This window comes from Triturus cristatus, chromosome 6, assembly GCF_964204655.1.
Source record: "Triturus cristatus chromosome 6, aTriCri1.1, whole genome shotgun sequence".
NCBI lineage: Eukaryota > Metazoa > Chordata > Amphibia > Caudata > Salamandridae > Triturus > Triturus cristatus.
In genome coordinates this window covers 419,362,335-419,381,285 of record NC_140589.1, presented here as the reverse complement: position 1 = coordinate 419,381,285, position 18,951 = coordinate 419,362,335, and positions in this window count along the sequence as shown.

Below are 18,951 nucleotides of genomic sequence, written 5' to 3'. Positions count from 1 at the left end.
GTACACAAACATCACTGTACTACCCTAAAGCATAAAACAGTACCAGTCCGTCGGTTCGCAGGTCTGCATCTGCGAGCCGTCGCGTCCCTAGTTGTACATGTGCGAGCCAGTCCGTTAGGTGATAGGTGAGTCTCTGCTAGCAGGGCCTTTGGCCCGTTGGTGTCCCTTTACGAGTTAGACCTGAGCTCTCCCTCTGCGAGCCAGCATGCTGGTGTGCATTTGTGAGCCAACGGCCCATGGCTCTTCCTGTGCGAGCAGAGCCGAAGGGCTGCAGCTCTCCCTCTGCAAGCCTGCCCGACGGCCCGCAGGTCTCCCTGTGCTAGCCGAATCGCAGCTGTCACTCTGCAAACCGATATTGGGAATATAAGGTGGCTCTAAAAAGAGACCTTGTGTTTATTAGTTGGAGCTAGATATATGTGCGGATGTACAGATTCAGGTTATTCAGAAAAACTCGATTTCCCTGATCTGTGAAGTGTACTCCATCACTTCTGTAGATATCAGCCATATCAAAACGTATGTTGTTGTTGTAGATCGACCCCATTCTATGGTCTCTGAGGTATACAGACACAGCTTTGTTGACATTCTTCCTATATTTTTCAATCTGAGGACAACATTTGTTTGCCCATTTCCACTTCTATCTTTGGCATATATTGGAATATACAAAGACAGTTTGAGGCAAAAGCAACATCAATTGTCGAAAGGTGTCTTTCATTAGCATTTCCAAACCTACACCAGTCAATGTGCCTAGGTCTTTTCCTTCACAGTTCACAATCATGAGGTCAGAGTGTTGGAGATGCAAACAGGTTTTAACCAAAGGCAACAATTGGTGCCACTTCAATCCTCTCTGTCCAAACCATTTAATGTCGACATTTTGTAAACCTACGTCTAAGTCTATATGTCTCTGTTCTGCATACCTCTTGCACCAGAAAACATAGCTATGTCCTACGATCCACACTAGCATTTTGAAGGTATGGCTGGGAAGTATGGATAGATGTCTGTAGCTCATGCAGTCCGTTCGTAGAATAAGAGACATGTTTAAAGGTGGAGAACTACTTTTTTTCCTCATTCAAAATGATAACTGATTGGGAGATGAAAGACATTTTTTTTTAAAGTAGGGTGCACATTCGTTTTGTGGAAAAGCATCTTTGTGATTGGTTACGAAAAAGCAGTCAAAACGTGGAGTACATTTAATAGGATAAAATTTGGTCAACTCAACCGCACCTGCTACTTGTATTTGGAAGGCACTATTCGAATTGAAAAGAGGACTTACAAGCGTTATCACGCGCGGTGATTTTGACGGCGACTTGAGAGAACAAGAGGACATGACGTATCATGGTCGAGCTGTCCTCTTCTCAATTCTAACTCGTAGTTACTCCGTACTCAACCGTCCTAGGAGGGTTTCTACTGGCTTCCCACATTGTGCTCCAGTGTGGTTTCTCCATCTGGAGTGAATTCACCGCATTGGGGATTACATATAGCGTAATTATAACAACATACTAGGTTTCGGGCTATGATAGCCCTCGTTTGTGTTTTCTAAATTGGGTCATATTTTCAGCTCACCACAGTCTTCCATCAGTGGTGATTGCCCTGATTTTTAGTCCATCACGTTGTGTGGATTCTTTATCCAGTATTTATAAACCCTCCTTCACTTTTGATTTGATTCTGAATTTTAAAGAATCAACAGATAGCCTTGAGAAAGTCTGAGTACTGATTAGTGCAGATGAAACACGTGTTGGCTGTTTTTTACATTGGATATTGGTCTGAAAAATAATAAAAAGAAAATTTTCTACTGAAGCCTCGTGGACTATTCATCTTGTCCTGTGGAACTTTGGATTGTTATGCATTATTTCAAGATTGTTGGGATTGTTTATTGAATTTGGATTAATATCGGTCCATAATACTGTTTTTTGTCTAGGACCTATTCACATTGATTATGGGTGTGCTGTATTAGCTTAATTTTTTTGTTATTTATACTGGCAGGTTGATTCTTCAACCTACTAATAGCACTCTTGGGTGGTGAGTGCTTTTAGCTAGCCAAGCACCCCACTGTACATACAGCAAAGGTTTATTTTTCACACCATTGACTTTGTACGATAATTATTCTTTTTGATGTGCGATTTCTCCGTCAGGGAGCACTACTACCTTCTGTTGTAATTGTATATTCTAATTTGTTCTTTACATGTATTTATGTGTGGAATAACAAAATTACAGACACAACAGCACCAGGAAGAGTAACAATCAGGGAGTGGGCGGACGGGACGGGGGCAGATGGGCTCAATGGCACACATGCACAATTAAGTACAGCACAACTACAGACTAACCATGGCTAAAATGAAACACACCAACAAGGAGCACAAGTCACACAACCCGCCAACACTACACCACTGAACAAGCACAGAAGTGAAAACCACACTGCCTGAAAGGGAGAAGTGTGAACAAAACCTCACATGAAGGGACATCTCACACACAATGCAGCACACACACATAGGAAGCAGAGCACACCAACATCCAACACAATGTTGTCCAACCACAAACATTCGCACAATCGAACACAGGACACAAATGCACTTGCCTGTGGCGGATAAACGTCCAAAAGCGTCACTATGAAACAGGCACATGAGAACGCATAAGTACAAACCCACAGTCCGGATGGGGTAGCAATTCACGTATGGCAGGCAGCCAGAGAGTCCGTGACCCACACATTGGCATACAAATGAAGACACAACACATTTGGAGACAAGTATAAATGTGGAAACTTTATAAAAAAATGTGCATGTCAGTTCAGCCTCAAGTGCATCCTGCTCAACACCCGCTCCGTCCACAAGCACGCAGTCGAACTCTGGGACCTCCTCGACACAACAGCGCCAGACGTCGCCTTCCTCACGGAAACCTGGATGAACGCCTCCTCGGCCCCCGACATCGCCACAGCCATCCCGGACGGCTACAAGATCACCCGGAGGGACCGCATCAACCAAACCAGAGGAGGCATCGCCATCGTCTACAAGAACACCATCCGCATCATGACAAACTCCGAGGACACCCTCACCACCGCTGAACACCTTCACTTCCAGATACACACCGACCTCAAGACCACCCTCCGAGGTACCCTTATCTACAGACCCACGGGGCCATGCACACAATTCAGCGAAGCCATCGCAGACTTCATCAGCCCGCATGCCCTCGCCTCCTCAGACTACATCCTCCTAGGGGACATGAACTTCCACCTGGAGAACAACAATGACAACAACTCCACCACCCTGCTAGACAACCTCGCCAACCTTGGACTCAAGCAACTGGTAGACACCCCCACCCACTACACCGGCCACACGCTTGACCCCGTCTTCTCCTCCAGCAACCTCGTCACCTACAGCCACTCTACCGGACTACACTGGACCGACCACAGCTGCGTCCATTTCAACTACAGAAGGACCACGACTCACCACCACGCGCAACAGGCTCCTCGAAGATGCTGGAGCAAGATCACCACCGACCAGCTTACCACTTCCTTCAGCCAAAACCCCCCTACCTATACTTCAGACACCAACGACGCAGCCCACAACCTCTCACCAACTGCGCCGACGACCTGGCACCACTGAAGAACCCTCAAAGCAAACCTGGAAGCAGGAAAGCCCCATGGTTCACCGACGACCTCAAAGACTCAAAGAAATCCTGCCGTACCCTCGAGAAAGCCTGTCACCACGAACAGATGCCAGATAACCTGACTGCCCTCAAGAACGCCACACAAAAACACCACCAGCTGATCCGCGCAACCAAAAGGACATCGTTCAGAGATTGACTGGACAACAACACCCACAACAACAAGGAACTCTTCAACATCGTTAAAGAGCTCTCCAACCCCAGCGCCAGCAGCAACGACATCACACCTTCGCAAGACCTCTGCAACTCACTCGCCATGTTCTTCCACCGCAAGATCGTCGATATACACGACAGCTTCGGCGCTCAGCCCACGTACCCCACCACCGCACCAACGCCCCCCCACCACCCTCTGCGCCTGTGCCCCCGTCAGCACTGAAGACACCACCCACGTGATGAACACCATCCACTCTGTCTCCCCAGCCGACCCCTGCCCCCACCACATATTCAACAAAGCCGACTCCATCATCGCACCACAACTCTGGAACATCATCAACAACTCTTTCGCATCTGCCACCTTCCCGGAGAGCTGGAAGCACGCAGAGATCAGCGCCCTCCTGAAGAAACCCACCGCGGACCCCACAGACTTCAAGAACTTCCGGCCCATCTCACTCCTCCCGTTCCCCGCAAAAGTCATCGAGAAGACCGTCAACAAGCAACTGACCGCCTTCCTCGATACGAACAACTCCCTCGACCCATCGCAGTCCGGTTTCCGATCGAACCACAGCACCGAGACCGCCCTCATCGCACCCACCGACGACATCAGGACCCTGCTCGACAATGGGGAAACTGCCGCCCTCATCCTCCTCGATCTATCGGCTGCATTTGATACAGTCTGCCACCGCACCCTAACAACCCGCCTCCAACACGCCGGGATCCAAGGAAAGGCCCTGGAATGGATCACCTCCTTCCTCTCTGACAGAACCCAGAGAGTCCGTCTCGTGCCCTTCCGCGCCACGGCCACCAAGATCATCTGCGGCGTACCCCAGGGCTCCTCGCTCAGCCCCACCCTCTTCAATATCTACACGAGCCCCCTCGCAGCCATCGCTCGCAACCACAACCTCAACATCATCTCCTACGCTGATGACACCCAGCTGATCCTCTCCCTCACCAAAGACCCCGCCACCGCCAAAACCAGCCTCCAGGAAGGAATGAAAGACGTCGCAGAATGGATGAAGCTCAGCCGTCCGAAACTGAACTCAGACAAGACGGAGGTCCTGATCCTCGGACCAACCCCCTCTGCCTGGGACGACTCCTGGTAGCCCCCTGCCCTGGGCTCCGCCCCCAAGCCCACGGACCATGCACGCAACCTGGGCTTCATCCTTGACTCCTCCCTCACGATGACCAAACAAGTCAATGCAGTCTCATCCTCATGCTTCAACACCCTTCGCATGCTCCGAAAGATCTTCCGGTGGATCCCCACCGGAACCAGAAAGGTGGTCACCCAGGCCCTCGTCACCAGCCGGCTGGACTACGGGAACGCTCTCTACGCTGGAACCACAGCCAAACTACAGAAAAGACTCCAGCGCATACAGAACGCATCTGCACGACTCATCCTGGACATCCCCCGTCACTCCAACATTTCCGCCCACCTGAGAGACCTGCACTGGCTCCCCGTCAGCAAGAGGATCACATTCAGGCTCCTCACCCATGCACACAAGGCTCTCCACGACAGTGGCCCCGAATACCTCAACAACAGCCTTACATTCTACTCGCCATCCCGCCAGCTCCGCTCCGCCAGCCTCGCCCTCGCCACCGTCCCACGGATTCGAAGAACCACCACCGGAGGAAGATCCTTCTCCTACCTGGCCGCCAAGATGTGGAACTCCCTCCCCACCCACCTACGACTGACCCAGGACCACCTCTCCTTCAGGAAGCACCTCAAGACCTGGCTCTTTGAGCAGTAGCAGCCCCCCCCAGCGCCTTGAGACCCGCTCGGGTGAGTAGCGCGCTCTACAAATTTCGTGATTGATTGATTGATTGATTCGGCCAAGAGTAGTGCCACAATATGCAGACAAATGCAGCAGCATTCCTGAATAAGGAACGTTGGAAAACGTCCATGTTCACCTTGGGGTAGTCCATCACCAACACACGTCAGTATCAAGCAGCGTTGGTTGTCCGCACCTTGGACATGAGTCGACGCCAATGCAGCCATGTCCACTGTCATCTTGGGACATGTGACCAGATGAACAACGTGCAATGGTGCGGCGGGACACATCGAGTTGTGGTTACAGGTACCTTGTCACTCGTCCATGAACGCGAGTGCAGCTGTTTAAGCCACTATCTCTAATGAGTGATTGTTGGCCACAATATTTGACATGTCATCGACGTAATCCATCAGCTGACCGGGACAGATGTGCTGACTCCAACCACTGTACCCAATGTGCACCAAAGCAGAATCGTGAAGTGGGTCAATTTGCTCACTGCATACTACGACACGTGCAATCTCCCAGGCCCAGTTCCCAACATGCATGCCAAACATCCATGCATGCCATAAACGGGCATCACTATGACACTCCTGTTTGTGGGCCAACATGGGGTGCACATGCTGGAGTGAGGTTTTCCCTAAGAATCGTATACCTCCTCCATTTCATCATTTTGAATTAACATGAATAATTGATTAACGTTAATAGTATTAATTGTTTGCTGTGTTTAATTAATCAACATTACTAATTCGAAAATACACGTGGGAATCGCATTTGCATGGCTTAATTGATACGGAAACTAATTTCGTACGCATACTAATATCGGATATTTAGAAATTGCGTGATATATGTTGCTTTTGTGATGAGATTTGTGAATCGTGCTTTAAATTGTGAGTATAAACCTTCCATACGTGTTGCTTTTGCTAGATAAATACATACACATAGTGGGTTTAGTGAGGGAATAACATTCTAATAGTCATTACTATGTATTAATTACGTTTTATGTTTCTTTGCTTAAGTTGACCTTACTGGAGTGGCCACACAAGGGCTGCCATTCCTATTCTGATGCCCCGACATGACAGAGAAGTCACTGAGTGAAGTACGCCTGCGCTAAAAGATGAGCAACAATAACCTCGTCCTGACCCCAGGCAGACTGTACCCGTGAAGGTCGTCCTGGGAGGAGCGCCAAGCACCAAATAAAGGATATACTTAAACTATGAACTATTATATTTGATGACACAAAGGACACGACCCTGCATGGGAATCAACATGCCCTGAATGAATTAGAAACTGTTGCAAATGTACCCAAAATTTGAGAAGCTGCATCTAATGCAACATTTGATGTATGAGAAGCAGGAAGAATGATCCTGGTTAACCAATTAAAAATAGTTTGTAACATGTATTGAAACATTTTCCGATAAAAATTTATTATAAAAGTAGACTAGAGAGGGTAGGAGCTTAGCTTACTTCTTCGCACCACATCACTTTACCAGGTTGCCCGACGTTATGCTGACAGAGAGGACAGTGACACTGCTGGACAGATGCTGCCCGAGACTCTGATGGACTGATCAGATGCCCAATTAATTTACGAACTGTTCTTTCGATTTATGGGCATAGAGACGAAGATCCAAAATTGACATAGAGGACGACATTTAGCCAGATTAGGTAAATATGCGAACCAAAATATTGAATGCTATATGATTTCCTTATGCTTAAATTTAGATAAAAATATTGTTTGCATTTAAAGAATTGTGTTGGGTTATTATTTGAAGTATTTCAATGTATATTGTTGTACAGAATTAAGGGTTGCTATTCCCAGCAACTGGCTGATCCATGGCCAATAGCATGGGAGGAACTGCTAAGTTATCATGTATTTGAGATCCTGGTGAGGTAGGGAGGTATAGGTAAACTTGTCGATACTCATCAGGTGATTGGTGCACTCTTCCTCCCATTTCCAGCGCATGGAATAAAAGGGAAAAGAAACTCCCCTCTCTTGAGGACCATTGATCTGAAAGTAGAATGAATGTTTGGTGTTATGGGCCCCACCAGTGAATGAGTGAATGATTTGTGGTCTGGTCTGTAGCGAGGGGATTCGTAGCATTCAGCACTGGAGCACACACACCCGTCGTAATCCATGTCAGCTACCCACACATTGGAGAGGCACACGTCCATTCACCACTCGGATAGGCACTTGCGACATTCCAATACAGGTTGAACGCAGGTGATGTACGCAATGTGGAAGCTCAGCCGGTAAGTGATCCGCCAAAGGCAGTGCACCCAGGACATGCAGAAGACCTGCAAGGTATAGGTGGACGTGAATGGAGTCGACCATGTGTTCGGGATGCCCTGCCATTGCATCAGTGGCTCTGCTTGTAGCTACACTGGCTTGCCGTGTGCCAGTCTTGTGGATGAACTGGCACAGCTTGGTGCAATAAGCTGGGTCTGTGTGCAATGGGTGCAGAGCAGGGGTGTGGTGGGAGTACGTGTGAAGGCCATTTCACGCACGCTAACTACGATGAAGGACTTTTGAGTGTGGGATGTGTACTCGTTGTTCTCAAATCGTGCAGTGCATAGTGTGGGAGATGGATGCAAATATTATCATATCTGTGAGGGGGGCTGGCCACTTCCTTCTCGGAGCAGCAGATGTGTTAGCGCAAGATAGCTCAGACAAAGAACCTTTCATCCCTAAAGTAGCTTCTCCAGCTGCATTCATACAGTATGTGTACAAAGGCCGGTCGTGGGAGTTGTGAGATGTCTGCGACCCTGGTCATCATGGATGAGATACCCAGCACGTGGCACATGGGCGGGTTCACTGTGTGTTATGTTGCCAAACAGCTGCTCCTCCCCCCCACGAGCCCCTACACTTTTGTGCACTGCACTGTTGTATCCCTTGCACTCCTACGGCACACCATTGTAATGCCTATTCGCGCATGTCCTGCCACATTCCAATCACACCATGACACTGCCGTTTAGAGGTGGTTCATGCCACTTTGCAACATCGACTGTTGCGTCCCTTGTGGCGGCCACACCAGAATACAGAGACACACTTACCACACTCCTTGCACACGGACATGTCCAAGCCACCCCGTTCCCCTTGCCGGATAGGCACACCCCTGCGCTGACCTGTGTACGCCGGACCAGCACACGCCGCTTGTGCATGCAGGAGGATGCGTGCGTAGCTACATGTCCAGGCTCACTGCCAACGCTGAGGTGACATGGTAACGTCTGCTGAAGACAGCACACTGTGATGTTGCAGGGCCCGTGCCCATCGTACTAACACAATGACTACACAGACACGCTTGCTCAGATGCGGGTTCGGGGGGCGTTGGTGGTCCAGGGGTTGTTGCGATGACTGTTGTGGCCCTCATGGGTATCCGTGTATCATGCTCATTGACCCTATGGCACCTGTGGGTGTTCCGGTGTGGCACTTGGCTGTGTTCCCTTTCATGCTGCAGGTAGTCGTCCTGCTTAACAACAGCAGAAAGCAGGTATAAAATCCCTGGTGCTAACGCGGCATATTGCCAGAATTTGTTTCGCATCGCAGTTTTTGCCTTTCATTGTGAAAGTTGTAGATGTGGTTTTTTGTGTACAGAAAAATAAACGAACTGGGAAGTGTATCCCGTCAAGATCCAGCACCTGACCCACTATTCCCAATCAATATAAGTACAATGAGATTTCTTCATTGATTTTGTGTGTACACTGTGAATGCACTAACCCTGGGCGTAGTTCGCGAAGTAGCGCTACGCGTAGCTAAGCAAAGTGGACTACGCGAGCCACACGTAGCACTTCGAGAACTGCGTAGTACCCTGTACGGCATCTTGCACAGTGCGAGATGTAGTTTTCTGCCGCTCGAGTAGATTTTTACTTGAGCGGCAGCTTTCTCAACGCGGACTGGTAGTTTCTCATCGCGAGCGGTCGCGAGCATATGCGACCACTCGCAATGAGAAACCTGACCTCCCCGCGTTGAGAATCTCACCGGGAGGTTTATTTTCCATGCTCGCGATTGGCAGCTCTATGTTGCTGATCGCGAACGAGGAAAAAGTCTCGCCGGGATGTCATTTTCCTTGCTCACGGTCGCCAACTTGACGTTGAGGACCGTGAGCAAGCAAAAAATGACCACTGCACTACGCTACACTACGCGTGTTTGCACTGTGCTACGTGCAATTTGCGTAGTGCGAAGTAGTGCAAACTTCGCAAACTAAGCGAGCGTAGCGTAGTGCTTTGCCCAGGCTTAGAATGCACCCACTACCACAGCGCTATTCAATACAGGATATTAGTATTTAGAATAAATCGCAAAGGTGCACCTCGTGTGTTTTTGCACGGGAACGCCTACTCTGCATCTCATTATCAGCACTTTAATGAAACTAAAGTTGAGATAAATCTAACACACTATTCAGAAGCTGGTGCAAACTGCAGACATCACCAGTATTCTCGCGATAACTGCCCCAAAATTTAATACCATGGTTGAGACCATCAAACAACAGTAATAAGAACTTTTTTTTCAAAGTTTATTTTTCCGTTTACGTACATATAGAGGATAAACTAAATTTAACAAATTCAACACAAAACAACAAGGCAGAAGACTCCTGTCGGGTCCATCAATGTCGACGACACAGCCTGGAAAATAAAGCACAAAATAAGGACGTGGTTAACGCCTGATATAGTTAGGAGATGTCATGAATGATGTCATTTGAGATGTCATCAGTGATGTCACTGACCGTATCATGAATGATGTAATATGTGACATCATCAGCAGTGGATTGCGGGCGCGCGAGATGTAGTGAGTACAACTAACTATATCGGATGAATTTCAATGGTTTTGTTCGAGTGAAATGTCCAGCTAACTATAACACCCCTAAAACCTATTGTTTTTTCAGTGAATTTTTCAGGTTTTTTAAATTCTAATTCCTAACTATATCAGGCCTGAAACCTATGGTTTTTTGCAGTGAATTTCAAAGGTTTTTTAAATGCTAATTCCTTACTATATCAGGCCTGAAACCTATGGTTTTTTCAGTGAATATATATATTTATATACTATATAAAAATCTTCAAACTTAAATTTCCCACTCCGTTCAGTGCAACACTAGGGAAAGAGTTGGATAGTGGAGGGGTAAAAATTGGAGGAGGGAAGGGGACTAGTGGACCCATCAGGAGAAGCCAGTTTATGAAGTACGAAATGGTCCAACCAAGTATGGCAAAGTATGCATCAAAGGGTTTGAAGGGGGTTTTGGATTCACTTTAAAAGTACTCCAGAAGGGAGAGAGTTTATATCACTGTATGGGTATATTCCTATTGTCATTGTAATGTATGGACTGACTTTTACCCCTTTGGGGACTTACACTGACTGCTATGCGAATTGATGTGAAGTAATGAAAACATGTTTATCACAAAAAAAGGAAGGGTGCATGTTATTTAAAAGTAGAACTTGTAGAAATGCAATGTTACACGGGCCCTTACAGTGAAAAAAATAACAGAAGCAATTTTACTGTAAAAAGACCGGCTATTCTATAGGAAAGCACGAGAATACATTATAACATTTAATAATACTAACTGTGGTTAGGAAACAGACTTTCATCTGGAGTTACTTTCAGATCTAGACACCATCAGCCTTCTGGACCTGATGAATGGCGGAAGTTTAGAGCAACTGTTGACAGCCGCCACACACCAGGCAGGTCACACATGAGACGCCATTTTCTTTAATAATCCACAGTTGAGATTCACGGGCCTTCTTCCCATAGTCTGGTCAGACCATAGGGCAGTTCTATTCAAGCTCCTGGTCTCTGAACATGCTTCTTCAAAACCACCCAAAAAAAATATTTAGAGAAAAGAGCTTGGTACAAGGTAGAAGCCAAGGATTTACAGGAACTATTAACCTCGACCCTCACCACGTTACCTTGAGATCTGGATGAAGCAACCAGGTCTTACACAATATGGCTGGAAACAGCAGGGATCAAGCTAGCGCCCAAAAAACGTATTTACTTCAACAGGCAGCGTCCTTCCAGTCCTTGGTACTCGCAGGAGCTTAGAAATCAAAAATTGCTCTGTAAGCACCTGGAAAGAAACTGAGGAAGGAATATAATGACAAGGAAAAAAAGGAATATAAATTGAGTCTAGCTCAGTATAAACAGTTGCTAAAAAAATACAAATTAGAGTACTTCACCAAGAGAATCAACTCAGCAAAAAACTTGCTGAAAGAACTTTTCAAAACTGTGACCACCCGGCTCACCCAATCTCTCCCACCATCCCTGCTAGTCAGGAACTGTTTAACAAAGTAGCGAATTTCTTTTTTGACAAAGTTAATGCTAGTTTCTTAACATTCTTGGACTCCACAAGCAAAACCACTACTGATCAGATGATTAGCCCCAAGGTAGATGATAGTAAGGTCTTTTCACTGAACAAACTTGCCCCTTTAACAGTCTCGGACACTTTCAATCTTCTCACAAAAGTGAAATCAGGCTCCCCATATGAACCATGCCCAGTATTCATAGTAAAACAGGCTGCCGAGCCAGTCTCACGTATTCTGACCTCTATCATAAATTCAATGCATTCGGAGGGTTAATTTCCCAGAGATTGGAAACAGGCATCCATTCTGCCACTGCTCAAAAAACCTAGCCTGGATGCTAAAGACCCAAATAACTTCAGGCCCATATCCAGACTACCACTCCCGGCAAATATCAAAGAGAGAAAGATGAACACACAACTCAATGTGTTTTTGCAAGAATCTCAGGTGCTGAACCCAATCCACTACGGTTTCAGAGAGGGACACAGTACGGACAATGCGCTCCTCAAATCTACAGAAGAGATTAAGACTATTTTGGATCAGGGAGGAAAGGCTGCATTGATTATGATGGATCTTTAAGCAGCCTTTGATACGGTCCATCATGCCTTGCCAATGGACCGATTGTACTAGATTGTAGTCCTGGGCACCACCTGGAAACTTCTCAATTCCTTTCTTTCCAACAGAACTCAAACGGTTGCCCTGGGCGAATTCGAGGCTGAATCTTTCTCACTGCCCTGTGGAGTGCCGCAGGGGTCTTCATTGAGTCCGACACTCTTTAACATTTATGTGTCCTCATTGGCACCCCTTATTGAATCCTTTGGCTTTAGTTTGACTTCCTACATGGATGATACCCAAATTGTGGTGTCCATACAGTCGGAGGTGTTCCTGGGAACTGTGTCCCAGCTCCAGGATTGTATGAATGCCATGGGGGTCTGGAAGGCACAAAATTGCCTAAAACTAAAAAAACGAGATTGTGCTGTTTGGCAATAACCCCAACTTTTGGACCTCTGACTGTTGGACGGACACTTTGGGCCCCCTTCCCACTCCCAGTAGAAAGGTGAAGAACCTGGGAGTGTGGATTGATAACAACCTTGGCTTTAGGGACCAGGTAAACACAGTGGCGTCGTCGACTTCCTATATCCTGAGATCCTGTAGGAAAATAATGCCACTGCTCCCAAAAGACACGCAAACAGCACAGTGTTAACAATGTCCAGATTGGATTATTGTAACAGCCTATATCTGAAAATCCAGGAAGGGCTGATGAACAAATTACAGATCCTGCAGAACATTGCGGCCAGACTCCTGACTGGCATACCTAAATACACCTCTATCTCGGCTGAGATAAAAAAAACTCCACTGGCTGCCAGTAAGGAAGCATAACCAGTTCAAAGCCTTATGCTTGGTCTTCAAGCCCTTCACGGAACTGGGCCAGACTAACTACAACAGCGATTACGCTGGTATGCACCGAAAAGACCTTTGCGGTCATCAGATGCAAAACTGGGAACGGTGCCATTTGTGAAAAAAGTCAACTGGGGGGGGCAGAAGCTTTGTAGCCAACGCAGCCAAGGCATGGAACGGCCTCCCATTACACCTCAGAAGTATGACCAATCTACTTGCCTTCAGGAAAGCATTAAAAACATGGCTTTTTATTAATTAATCTCATTGATACCTCTGCCACTTTAGTCTCCGGTAGGACTTCACATAGCGCCAGGACACCTTCGGGTAGCAGCAGCGCTCTATAAATGTCACTAACAATAATAATAACAACAATACATAAAGTACAGTGATACTTGTCAGCAATTGTAGATAGATAAAAGCTGGGCGCCCTTGCCTAAAATTAGCCTTTTTCAGAATTGGAATTATGAAGGACTTTCTTGGAGTTTCATAATAACAACAAAACATCATAAAATGGGTCATGTCCTGTGGATATTGACGCTCGCAGCCACAGGACAGCAAATGTTGGCCCTTATTACAGCCCCTAGGAGGAGCAAGGAGAAGGTGAAAAAGGTCAAACCGAAACCTCGTTATAAGGAATCTGTCATACGAGTGTGTATACAGCAGAACAGGAAGACCACACCGTCTTAGCTGAGGGAAATCCGCCCTGGTCTCTATTAGGCTCCTCTCCAGGCCATTGATATATAAGATAAATGGAAAAGGGGCCAGGATACAACCCTGTCTTACCCCTCTCCTGATAGGGAACAAGCATGAGACCTTTATGTTACCAGAATGCACGCCCAACATTGTGTCTTGATGGAGATCCTGTAGGAAAAGAACTATATCCCTGTCCACCCCCAAATAAAGCAGGGTCTACCACAACCTGCTTCTATTCACATAATCGAATGCGGAAGAAAGGTCCATAAAGGCCAGAAAAATAGTGCCAGTGCGGGCAACAGTGTACTTGTTCGATATCAGGAAGGGGTTCAGACATTGCACTATGGTTGAGCGACCGGAACAAAACCCATATTGGGAATCTGACAAAATGTTGTTCTCTGCGGTCCCGGTGGATAACCTATCTAACAGGATTCGTCCAACCACTTTTACCACAAAGTCCAATAGGGAAATGGGCCTATAACAGTGTGTACTCTCTCTATTCCCTTTTTTAAAGACGGGGACAAGAGTGGAGGTGGCCCATGAGGCCGGGCAACTATCCCAAACAGCCACATTAATGACAGTGGTTAGCACCGGGGCCCAAAACTCTGTGTTGGACATATATAGGTTGGTCGGAACACCGTCCGGTCCAGGCGCCTTGTTACAAGTCATGCCCGATATTCCCCGCCTTACTTTGTCCTCCGAAACTGTTAGTACAGACTTTTCATATACTCCCCTACCGGGTGACATCTGGTCCATAATACCCCCAAACAGCCCCTCAAAGTGGCTGACCCAATCATCCTCTGTGATGTTTGCATCAAGAGTGCTTGCAGTCTCTACTCCCGGGATTGGGCTATTAATAATAACCCAGAACTTAATGCTGCTCCTAATAGTACTTGGCTCCATAAGCTTCCCCCAAGCCTCCTCCTTCAGAACTTCTTTACTTTTTTTAAGGGCCATTTTATATTGAGTTCTCCAGGTTTTCACTAACCCTCTGTCTCTAGGGATAATGTGCAGTGCTGCCTTGAGCGACCTAGCCGTGCTTGAGCATGTTGTGTCGAACATTCTCGTGCCCTTTCTCGTTGGTTATTTGAGGAGGGAATCGTCAGTAAATCAGCAATGGAGCAGGAAATGGATTCGAAAGCTGTAACGACTAACGCATCCGGGTGCAGTTGGGCAGCCAGACAAACCTGGATTTCTTCTTGGCAATTGGCTAAAAAGGACTAATGAAAGAAGCCTGGGGTGATCTGTGCTCATTTGAGCCTCCTGCCCCTTTCTGTGGGCTGTAGGGCACCTCCTCCCCCACTCCCCTTCTTGAGACCTCATGCAAGCCATCTGGTTTTAAGACACAGTGGGTTGTGGTTAGTGTGTATACTTGCCTTGACAGAATAGTCCGATATTAGATGGAAAAGAGGGGTTGAAAAGAGAATGAAATCAATAAACGAGTCACTACCATGCCCTTTAAAAGTGGTTGTAAAGTTGCTCTGGGTGGGGTCCGATTTGCCCATCGCTGATTGAAGGTCAAAATCGCATACTAGAGAGTTAAGGGAGTCCCCCTGCCCATGATGTTCAAAATGTATGCCCGAATGGCAGGGACAGACAGAAGCCCCTAATTCCTGAGTTCTTGGGCCCCATAGGAGTGAACATTAAAATCACCAACCAAAACAATGTTGAAGGTGTAACATGTGGAGGTGTTAAAGCTATTGAAAGATTTACCAAAACAAGCTATATTGCATACCTCAGGGAGGGATGAAACAGCATTTTAAAAATTCAGGAGCAACAATCCACTGGACCCTCAAGAAAAGAGCATGGCCTGCAGGCAGTTATTATCTGTTTTCAGTTCTACAGTCCCACTTTCCAGCCTCAGTGAGGCATAGACCACAAGTCCCCCCTTGACTCACCCAACTCTAGACGGGCTTACAGGCACAAAGAAAGATTTATACCCTTCCATCAAAAAGGAATTGTCCACTTCCCGGGTCTCCTGCAAACAAATGATGTCAAACGTCTGAATGAGGCTACGCAATTCTGAGACAAGGAACTTGCTTGCTAAACCAGCCATATTCCAGGAAATAAGAGAGAGGTATATTGTCTCACTGGGATAGAGTTGTCTAGTTTTGCCTGGTTCATGCATTCTGGTCGTGGAGAAAATGCCACGGGAAGCATTGACACAGATCCTCCCAGTCAATCACAGTTATCAATGAGCCCCAAGGGAGCAAAGGCATTGAAAACTGGGACAGGGGACGGGGACGGGGCCTGGTGCCGCTCGTAGGAAGCTGTAATCATGAGTCTCCTCGGGAACTGTGAATTTTGTGTCGGTACCTGGAACACTGGTCTGTAGAAAACGCCAAAGGGGAGGGCTGTAATAGAAGTGACTGGACCAATAGAAGTGCGAGAACTAACTGCATGGAGAATTCTCTCTAATAGATGGAGCTGGTTATAGGTAATTATCGCACAGTCCCCGTCACTATTCTTTTTCGGCCCTCCAATCCAGGCCACCCTCCATACCATGATGATGTTTCTCTCCACTCTATATCCCAGAGTTGTGTTGCTATTTAGCCAATTGTAGTACTTATTTTTTTTAGCTGGTAAAAGTCTTGGGTGGAACTTGGCTTCAGCACTGGTACGTCTCCAGGAACTACGACGTAAGGTGTTGCTTCAGGGGATAAGTGCAAATGACTTGGACCTATACGCTGAATACCCGAGTCCCCTAATGCTAAGATAGAAGCCTCACGTCCACCGCTTTCCCTCTGTATGATCATATTACCACCTCTACTTTCTTCTCTCCATAAAGGCTCCACCTGTGATCCTTCATTTGGAGGGGAAGGCGGGAGAGGCCAGGGATTGGAGGGAGTTGTGTGGAGTTCTGTATATGTAGAATGTACACTTGTTGCTAGGTTGGAATGTTAGTCTTTGAAGTAGCAGGAGACAGAGCTGTGAAGCTGGAGGAGGAGGAAGCTGGAGGTACCTACTGTTAACTTACAATAAAGAATTCTTCTTTTCATCTTGAGTGGACTGCATCTTTACACTGGCGACGAGGATGGGATGAGGAATCAGAAGTTGAGGTTGATTTAATTAGGTATAATGAGGAACAAGCCTTTGACAAGCAGGAATGGGACACTGCCATGTTGAATGAAGATGTGTTGCAAAGGGTCATGCATGGTGTATCTGAAGGATGGGGTGGCGATCTTGTCCAAGATGTGCGTTTCAAAGGATATGACCATGATGAAACCAATTGAGTGTGAGAGAGGGAAAATTATGGAGAAGAAACAAATTGGTACCACCGGAAGCACTTAGAAGAAAGTTTGTTAATATTGCTCATGAAAGACACTTGGACAGTAACATGACAAAATGACGTGTCCGTCAGTCATTCAGGTGGCCTGGGATGGATAGAGATATTGAAGAAGTTGTCAAGGAATGTTATGCGTGTGCGTCAAGTGATAAGACCAAGATTGTGCGACAACCCCCTCTTGTTTTGTGAAGTTTCCAGTGCGTCCTTGAGAAAAGGTAGCAATTGATTTTCTTGGTCCCATTTCTAGACTAGGTTCGCGTTGTAAGTTTTTGATGGTCCTGGTAGATTACCACTCCAAGTGGTTTGTTGTTGAAACTGCTGGTTGTATTGTATCTGAGAAAGTGATTGGTTTTTTGGAGAACATTTTTATGAATGACGAAATTCCTAAGGTGCTTGTATCGGATAATGGGGTCCAGTTAGTGTAAAACAAAATGCAAGAATTTCTCTGTAAGATGGGTGTGAAGCATGATAGAGTTGCCATGTACAGGCCTCAGGTGAATGGTCTGGTGGAGAGAATCAACCAGCTGATCATGGACAACATACAACTTTTATTTTCCAATGGGTTGTCATGGTCACATGAGCTTAAAAAATGTATGTGGTCTTATAGAGTGATGCCACATTCCGTGACTGGAGTGTCGCCTTTCGTTTCACTTAAGGGGCGTGAACCAGGGGTGAAAGAAGTTCCTGGATGGCTAAAGGATAAGGCTTGTGTGTGGGTTGATCGTGAGAAGATTGAGAAGGATGTCTCCAAACAGCAAGCTGCTGCTGCAAGTCATTACAATTGTAAGAAGGGAGTCAAAGTTCCTGACATAAAGGGTGGTGACTGGGTGGTGGTAAAGCGCAGGGAAATTGTTGGTAAAGGAAACAGTACATTTTCTAAACCCTTTCCGGTGAAGAGTGTGAACAAGAACATTGTCCTTTTGACTGATGGGTCAACCTGGAGCTTTGGAAATATTTCTAAATGTTGTGCTCCTAGCCATTATTATGTGATTAATTTTGTATATATTTTGGAATATAATTGCATTTAAAGGGGGGGATGTGTGGAGTTCTGTATATGTAGAATGTACACTTGTTGCTAGGTTGGAATGTTAGTCATTGAAGTCGCAGGAGACAGAGCTGTGAAGCTGGAGGAGGAGGAAGCTGGAGGCACCTGCTGTTAACTTACAATAAAGAATTCTTCTTTTCATCTTGAGTGGACTGCATCTTTACACGTAGGTTGGGTGATGCTCCTGCGTGGGAAATTACTAACTGTGCCAACTGTACCAACCTCAATACTGCCTTCAAAGTAGGTTGACGCTGAGCCATGTTTTCACCACTGACAGGAAGAACCATTTGGGTGGTGCTGGCCATATTAGTAGCCCTGTTGTGCTGTTGGAACCAAGAAGAGAGTCCCGTCTTGATTGTAGTGAGACTTTGCTTGATAAATTCCAGCTTGGCATCCAGTCCATCCAGAAGGGTACCCACACAGGTTTCCAGCATTACTGCCAGCTCGTCTTTCGATGGGGATACTGTTCCCGGGTAGTTTGGGGTTAAAGAATCGGCCTTAAGAAATGTTGCCTTTGCCCCCACCATCATACATTTGGGTTCAGCCCCGGCCCCAGATCCCCTGCAAGGTCCCTCCTCCAGAACGTCTTTTTGGGAAACTGCTGTTACCACTTCAGGATTGGTAACCAGCAGCCCATGTCCAGACAAAAAGACAGTAGCAGAACGTGCCT